We start from the raw sequence: 7,751 nt of genomic DNA, 5'->3' as shown, positions 1-7,751 counted from the left end.
CCCTCTGTCCCCCCCCTCGCTGCCCCTCTGTCCCCCCCCTCGCTGCCCCCTCTGTCCCCCCCCCTCGCTGCCCCCTCTGTCCCCCCCCTCTGTCCCCCCCTCGCTGCCCCTCTGTCCCCCCCCTCGCTGCCCCTCTGTCCCCCCCCCTTCGCTGCCCCTCTGTCCCCCCCCCTCGCTGCCCCCTCTGTCCCCCCCCTCGCTGCCCCTCTGTCCCCCCCCTCGCTGCCCCTCTGTCCCCCCCCTTCGCTGCCCCTCTGTCTCCCCCCCCTCGCTGCCCCTCTGTCCCCCCCCCTCGCTGCCCCTCTGTCCCCCCCCTCGCTGCCCCCTCTGTCCCCCCCCTCGCTGCCCCTCTGTCCCCCCCCCCTCGCTGCCCCTCTGTCCCCCCCCCTCGCTGCCCCTCTGTCCCCCCCCCTCGCTGCCCCTCTGTCCCCCCCCCCTCGCTGCCCCTCTGTCCCCCCCCTCGCTGCCCCTCTGTCCCCCCCCCTCGCTGCCCCTCTGTCCCCCCCCCCTCGCTGCCCCCTCTGTCCCCCCCCCTCGCTGCCCCTCTGTCCCCCCCCCTCGCTGCCCCTCTGTCCCCCCCCCTCGCTGCCCCTCTGTCCCCCCCCCCTCGCTGCCCCTCTGTCCCCCCCCTCGCTGCCCCCTCTGTCCCCCCCCTCGCTGCCCCTCTGTCCCCCCCCTCGCTGCCCCCTCTGTCCCCCCCCCTCGCTGCCCCTCTGTCCCCCCCCCCTCGCTGCCCCTCTGTCCCCCCCCCTCGCTGCCCCTCTGGTCCCCCCCCTCGCTGCCCCTCTGTCCCCCCCCCCTCGCTGCCCCTCTGTCCCCCCCCCTCGCTGCCCCTCTGTCCCCCCCCTCGCTGCCCCCTCTGTCCCCCCCCTCGCTGCCCCTCTGTCCCCCCCCTCGCTGCCCCTCTGTCCCCCCCCCTCGCTGCCCCTCTGTCCCCTCCCCATCGCTGCCCCTCTGTCCCCCCCCTCGCTGCCCCTCTGTCCCCCCCCTCGCTGCCCCCTCTGTCCCCCCCCCTCGCTGCCCCTCTGTCCCCCCCCCTCGCCTGCCCCTCTGTCCCCCCCCTCGCTGCCCCTCTGTTCCCCCCCTCGCTGCCCCTCTGTCCCCCCCCCTCGCTGCCCCTTCTGTCCCCCCCCCCTCGCTGCCCCCTCTGTCCCCCCCCCTCGCTGCCCCTCTGTCCCCCCCCCTCGCTGCCCCTCTGTCCGGCCCCTCCCCCCCCCTCGCTGCCCCTCTGTCCCCCCCCCTCGCTGCCCCTCTCTCCCCCCCCTCGCTGCCCCTCTGTCCCCCCCCCCCCCTCGCTGCCCCTCTGTTCTCCCCCCCCCCTCGCTGCCCCTCGCTCCGTCTGTCTGTCTCCTCCTCCCCACCCCCCCCCCCCCCCCCCCCCCTCGCTCCCTCTGTCTGTCTCCCCGTGCCAATGTCCTGGTTTAACCGTCATAGTTGATGTTTTGGGCTTTATTGGACTATTCTCAGACTCTCGTCTCTGGGTAACTATGAAACCATATGATCACCGCTCGAGGTGGCTCATTTCAGCTGCGGTTTCTGCCTCAAGGGCCCTGTGTGCCCTGTTGAGCTCCGGCGCAGCAAATACCTCATTGCCACTCATCAACTGGGAGAACATTGCAGCAAAAGTATTCGGTCAGTGTTGAGCCCTCCACTCCCTCAGGTTGACCCACCAGCCTCAGGATCATGCGCCTGAATCTATTTTCCAAATCATCCAGCTTCGCCCTTATTCCTGTCTCCGACGATTGCCATTTCAGCCTCCAAACACGCAAGTGGCAGACTGGAAGATTGGAAACTTTCAAACATAAACAAAGGGGATACTAAAAATGGAATAAAAAAGGCTGAGGTAAATTACGAAAGAAAACCAGCAGAGAATATCAAAAAGGACAGCAAAAGCTTCTATAGGTACATAAAAGGGAAGAGAGTCGCTAAGGTAAATGTTGGCCCCTTGGAAGATGAAACTGGTTAGTTAATATTGGGTAACACCGAAATTGCAGAGATCCTACATCAATACTTTGCCTCAGTTTTCACGGTGGAGGACACTGGTACCATTCATATAGGAACGGGCAATTCAGAGATAATAGAAAGGGTGAAACCTGGAACAATCGGCATCAATAGGGAAACGGGGAACAATTTGATCAATAGGGAAATGGGGAATAATTGGCATCAATAGGGAAACGGTCCTCAACAAACTGTTGAGGCAGACCAGTCCACCGGACGTGATTGGCTACATTCTAGGGTGTTCAAGGAAGTGGCAGCAGAGATGGTGGATCCATTGGTTACGATATTCCAAAATTCCATGGACATGGTAATGGTTCCAGTGGGTTGGGAAAATGCTAACGTAACGCCCTTATTCAAAAAGGTACGGAGGCAGAATGTGGGAAATTACAGAGCAGTTAGTTTAACATGTGTTATTGTTAGAATCAATTATCAAGGTCGTAATATCAAGGCATTTGGAAAGCCAAAGCGCTATCCATCATAGTCAGCATGGTTTTATGATGGGCAAATTATGTTTGACTAATTTGCTTGAGTTTTTCGAAGATTTAACAAGCAAAGTGGATAATGGGGATCCTGTAGATGTGGTATATCTGGACTTCTGGAAGGCGTTTGATAAGGTGCCGCACAGAAGGTTGATATACAAGGTGAGATCACAAGGTGAGATTAGGGGTAATTTATTAGCTTGGATAGAAGACTGGCTGACCAGATAGATAGGAGACAGAGAGTCGGGATCAATGGGCCTTTTTCTGGATGGCAAGATGTAACTAGTGGGGTGCCACAGGGTTTGGTCCTTGGGGCCCCAGCTATTTACAATCTGGAATAACAACTTGGATAGAAGGTTCTATAGCCAAATTTGCAGATGACACAAAAATAGGTAGGACAGTAAATTGCAATGAGGAAATAAGAACCGTACAAATGGATATAAATAATTTCAGAGAGTGGGCCAAAATGTGGCAAATGGAGTTTAACGTGGATAAGTGCTCCGATGCAGAGGGATTTCGGTGTCGTCATCATAGATTCATAGAATTTACAGTGCAGAAGGAGGCCATTCGGCCCATCGAGTCTGCACTGGCTCTTGGAAAGAGCACCCCACCCAAGGTCAACACCTCCACCCTATCCCCATAACCCAGTACCCCACCCAACACTAAGGGCAATTCTGGACACTATGGGCAATTTATCATGGCCAATCCACCTAACCTGCACATCTTTGGACTGCGGGAGGAAGCCGGAGCACCCGGAGGAAACCCACGCACACACTGGGAGGATGTGCAGACTCCGCACAGACAGTGACCCAAGCCGGAATCGAACCTGGGACTCTGGAGCTGTGAAGCAATTGTGCTATCCACAATGCTACTGTGCTGCCCTAACTCATGCATGAGTCACAGAAAATGAGCATGCAAATACAGCAGATAATGAGAAAGTAGATGGAATGTTGGTATTTATAGTAAAAGGAATTGAGTATAAAGATAAGGAAGTGTTGTTGCAACTATACAAGGTATTGATAAGCACCTGGAATATTGTGCACGGGTTTGGTCCCCGTGTTTGAGGAAAGATGTAGTGGCATTGGAAGGCAGAGGAGGTTCACTAGATGATTCCAGAGATTAGGGGTTTGTTGTATGAGGCGAGATTGAACAGTTTAGGCTGACACTCTTTCTAGAGTTTAGAAGAATGAGGGGAGATCTAATTGAGGTATACAAGATGCTAAAAGGTATGGCTAAAATAGATGTGGAGCTGATGCTTCCTCTTTTCGGTCATTCTAAATCGAGATGTCATAATCTTAGAATAAAAACGAGGGAGAGGCAGAGCTGGAGGGGCTCCCATTTAAAACCGTCCAGAACAGATTCTGATACCTGGGGATCCAAGTAGCCAGAGTCTGGACACAGATACACAAGTGGAACCTGACCAGCCTGGTGGAGGAAGTTTAAAAGGACCTACAGAGATGGGATGCACTCCCACTCTCCCTGGCGGGGAATGCAGACTATCAAGATGAGCGTGCTGCCGAGGTTCCTCTTCTGTTTGGATCAATACCAATCTTCATCCCCAAGGCCTTTTTCCAAAACATGGACAGCTTAATCATAGCGTTTGTGTTTGGGGGGGGCAGGGGGTAAGAACCCGAGAGTTCCCAAACCGACAAAGGAGGAAAATCTGAGGTGGCTTGGCATTGCCAAACCTGCAGTACAACTCTGGGCAGCAATGGTGGAAGGAGTGAGGGGATGGGTAAACAAATCCAACTCCAGAGTGGGTGCGGATGGAGGAGGCCTCCCGCAAGGAGACGACCCTCCAGGCTTTGGCTACAGTAGCACTCCCATCCCCCTCGGCAAAATACACATCAAGCCCAGTGGTAGCAGCCACACTGAAAACGTGGGCCTAATTAAGGCAGCACTTTGGGCTGACTAGGATGTCCTCCATGGCTCCCATCTGCAGCAATCACAAATTCCCCCCAGCCATGCTAGACATCACCTTCAGGATATGGAGATGGGGCGGGAGCACACTGACAGTTCGGGACTTTTACGTAGGGCACAGACTAACGACACTGGATGAACTGACGGAGGAGTGGGAACTGCCTACAGGGTAGGAAATGAGACATCTGCAAATAAAGCATTTCCTCTGCAAAGAGACAGTAGGGTACCCCGGGGCCCAGAGACTACGCTATTAGAGGATCTGATAAACACAGACAGTAAAGAAGGGGGACTCTGGGGGAAAATGTTGTGGGGGAAAATGTATGGACAGCTACTGGACAAAGCCCGAACACCACTGGACGAGACCAGACGGAAATGGGTGGACGAACTGGGGACAGAAGTGGTGGGGACTCTGGAGGGAAGCACTGAGCAGGGCCAACTCCACATCCTTCTGCGCAAGGCTCAGCCTCATGCAGTTCAAAGTGCTGCACAAAGCACACCTGACCAGAACCCGAATGAACCAGGCTCTTCCCGGAGGTGGAGGACAAATGTGAATGTTGCCAGAGGGGCCCGGCCAACTACACCCACATGTCCCAAACTTGCTGGGTTCCGGACAGCCTTCTCCGAGGCAATGTCCAGGGTTGTGGGGATGAGGGTGAAGCCATGCCCGAATGTGGCAATCTTCAGGGTATCAGAGCCGCCATAGCTACACATGGGGAAGTGGGCCAATGCCCTAGCTTTCGTTTCCCTAATCGCATGTCGGAGAATCCTGCTCGGCTGGCGATCAGCAACGCCACCCACAACTGCAGACTGGCTTGCTGACCTTTCGGAATTTTCCACCTGGAGAATATTAAGTATGCCACCCGAGTGTCGGAGGAACGCTTTCTAAACGCATGGGGCAGTTTGTCGGCCTGTTCCAAACCTATTTGAGGCAGCAAAAACGAATAAGACGGGGAAACGGGAAATTTAGAAAGAAAAGGGAAAGGAAAAAGAACATTTAAAGACGCAAGGAGCCACAGTAACGTGCAACCTTGGGGGGGGGGGGGGGGGGGGTGAAGCGGAGAGGAGGGAAGGGGGAGGAGAGAAACTGATCAGGGGGGACACCAGGGGGAGGGGGTCAGGGAGGGATGGGCTGGTGGGGGAGGGGGGCCCGAGAGGGACCACACGCCGAGCCAGAGGGCGGTAGAATGAAAATAGGGGCAATTAAGGGAAGGAAAAGACAAACTTTTCTGTATTGTACAGTGAATAAACACAGCCAACAATGTACATAACTGTTTATAAATTTTGAAAATGGCAGTAAAAAGATTTTTTTTTTTTTTTAAATCTGGGAATAAGAGGAAGCAAATTTAAATCTATTTGAGGAAAAACAACTTCTCCCAACAGGGTTGTGAATCTGTGGAATTCGCTACCCCAGAGTACGGTGGATGCAGGGATAGTGAGTAAATTTAAGGAGGAGTTAGACAGATTTTTAATTGGTAATGGGTTGAAGGGTTATGGAGAACGGGAAAGACGATGGAGTTGAGGCCCGGATATGATCAGCCATGATCACATTGAGGGTGTTAGGCTCAGGAGGTTAAAATGCCGACTCCTGCTCCTAGGTCATGTGTTTGAGGGAGGAGATGCTCTGGCTGATTTTACAATCCAGCTCTTGGTCTGTAACATTGTAGGTCGCAGATGAGGAACATGATAGAATGGTGGAATAGACTCGATTGGCCTAATTCTGCTCCTATATCTTATGAACTTCTAAGTCTGTCTTCATGTTGGCAAAAGGCCTCCTCCATGCCTTTCAAATTCTCCACCTGTGCGCCTACCGCTTTAGTTGTCTTGTTCAGTTGCTCCCTGACTGGGCCCAAAGCAGCTTACTCCAACGTAGTCTTACATTAAGCCTTCAATTCCTGGCCATGTTTCTGGAAGCGTTCATCCATCTCTTCACCAAACCTTTAAATTTCTCTCGCTACCACATCCGCTTTCATGTCGAGGGTGATTGGCATGGGCGCTTCCCCACCATCTTTACTGTGTCCTTGTTCGGGCTCGACTTTTGCAAATTCACCCCTCTGCCCCTCTTCGATGTCAATTTCGACATCGCCTATCTCCCAACTGATTGCTCTGGCGGGCCGTCAAGTCCAATTGTCAAAATTCCACGCAGATCGGGCAGATAAGCCCAAAGTGGCAGAGCCTGCGCGGGAGCCACCCGAGATGCAGCCTCTACTTCATGCTGCTGAACCGGATCTGGTACTTTATTTGATTTGTAAAAAAAAAAAAAATGCATTTTCCTACCAACATGTATCAAAACAGGTTACAACACATAAACACCCCGGGCAACATACTTCCCAGCAGTCAACTTTAATTTGCTCTTTTAATGGCCTTGCTATAAACCTGTGGTGCAGCTTTTAATGTTTGGTGCATTTGTACTCAAAGATCCTTTTGTTCCGTTGCCCCACCTTGGTTTGCACCTTCAAAGTAATAAGTGACCTCCATATTCTTCTTTACCAAAATGTACTACCACACATTTATCTGTGTTGAACTTCATTTGTCAATTATTTGCTCATTCTGTGAGTTTATTAATGCCCTCCTATAATTTATTGCTGTCTTCTCAGTATGGACTCTCCCACCTTCAGTTTGGTGCTATCCTCTAATTTAGAATTTTTTTCAATTCAAAGGTCCAAATCATTAACACCACTGAGAATAACTACCTGTTGTTCCCATTCTCTGCATTCTGTCTTGAGGCCAGCTAGCAATTCATTCTGCCATTTGTCCACTGATTTCACATTCTCTGACAGTATCCATTTATGTTATAAGACACCTTATCCAAGGCTTTTCATAAAAAAGCCAGATAAACTGCACCCACTGCATCATCATTGTCTACTCTCTTGGTTAGCTATTCAAAAAATTCAGTAAGGTAAGTCAAACATCTTTGAAATTATGCTGTGTAAGTTCTCCTATTCTTTTCTTCAGTAAGGATTCTATTATTTTTGCTACTGCTGATGTTAAGACTGGTTCTCCTTAAAATAGGAATTACATTAACACTGCACTTTTTTCTAATGAATTATTAAGTGCCAGCAGTAATGTCTCTGCTACCTCTTCCCTCGATTCAACAACAGAAATAACATGCTAATAAATTGGTAAATGCCAAAAAATTCTGCAATAGAATGCTACGCTACTCCCCTCACTGTCAGTCCATATGCTCTGGTCCCACCTCAAGTCAATGGATCCCTATTAGAATGCACAGATTTAGAACTAAATTATAATAAGGATCAGAGAGACTTTAATTGTGTAGCACCTCTCAGAATCTGGCAATGCTCAAAGGCATTTTATAGCTGAAGTGTTATTAGTGTAGTAACGTGCAAAGCACAGGAG

At 51.9% G+C, this 7,751-nt stretch overlaps 1 protein-coding gene across 1 annotated transcript in view; it reads left to right on the top strand.

The window, feature by feature from the left end:
- The window catches only part of LOC140415807 (serine incorporator 1-like), a 57,235-nt gene that overhangs the window by 28,636 nt on the left and 20,848 nt on the right, over positions 1-7,751 (top strand). The gene's annotated exons all lie outside the window — the stretch shown is intronic.

The sequence above is a fragment of the Scyliorhinus torazame genome, chromosome 1 (genome assembly GCF_047496885.1).
Source record: "Scyliorhinus torazame isolate Kashiwa2021f chromosome 1, sScyTor2.1, whole genome shotgun sequence".
NCBI classification, from domain to species: domain Eukaryota; kingdom Metazoa; phylum Chordata; class Chondrichthyes; order Carcharhiniformes; family Scyliorhinidae; genus Scyliorhinus; species Scyliorhinus torazame.
Note: the sequence above shows the minus strand (reverse complement) of the source record. Positions and strands in the feature narration are given on the sequence as shown.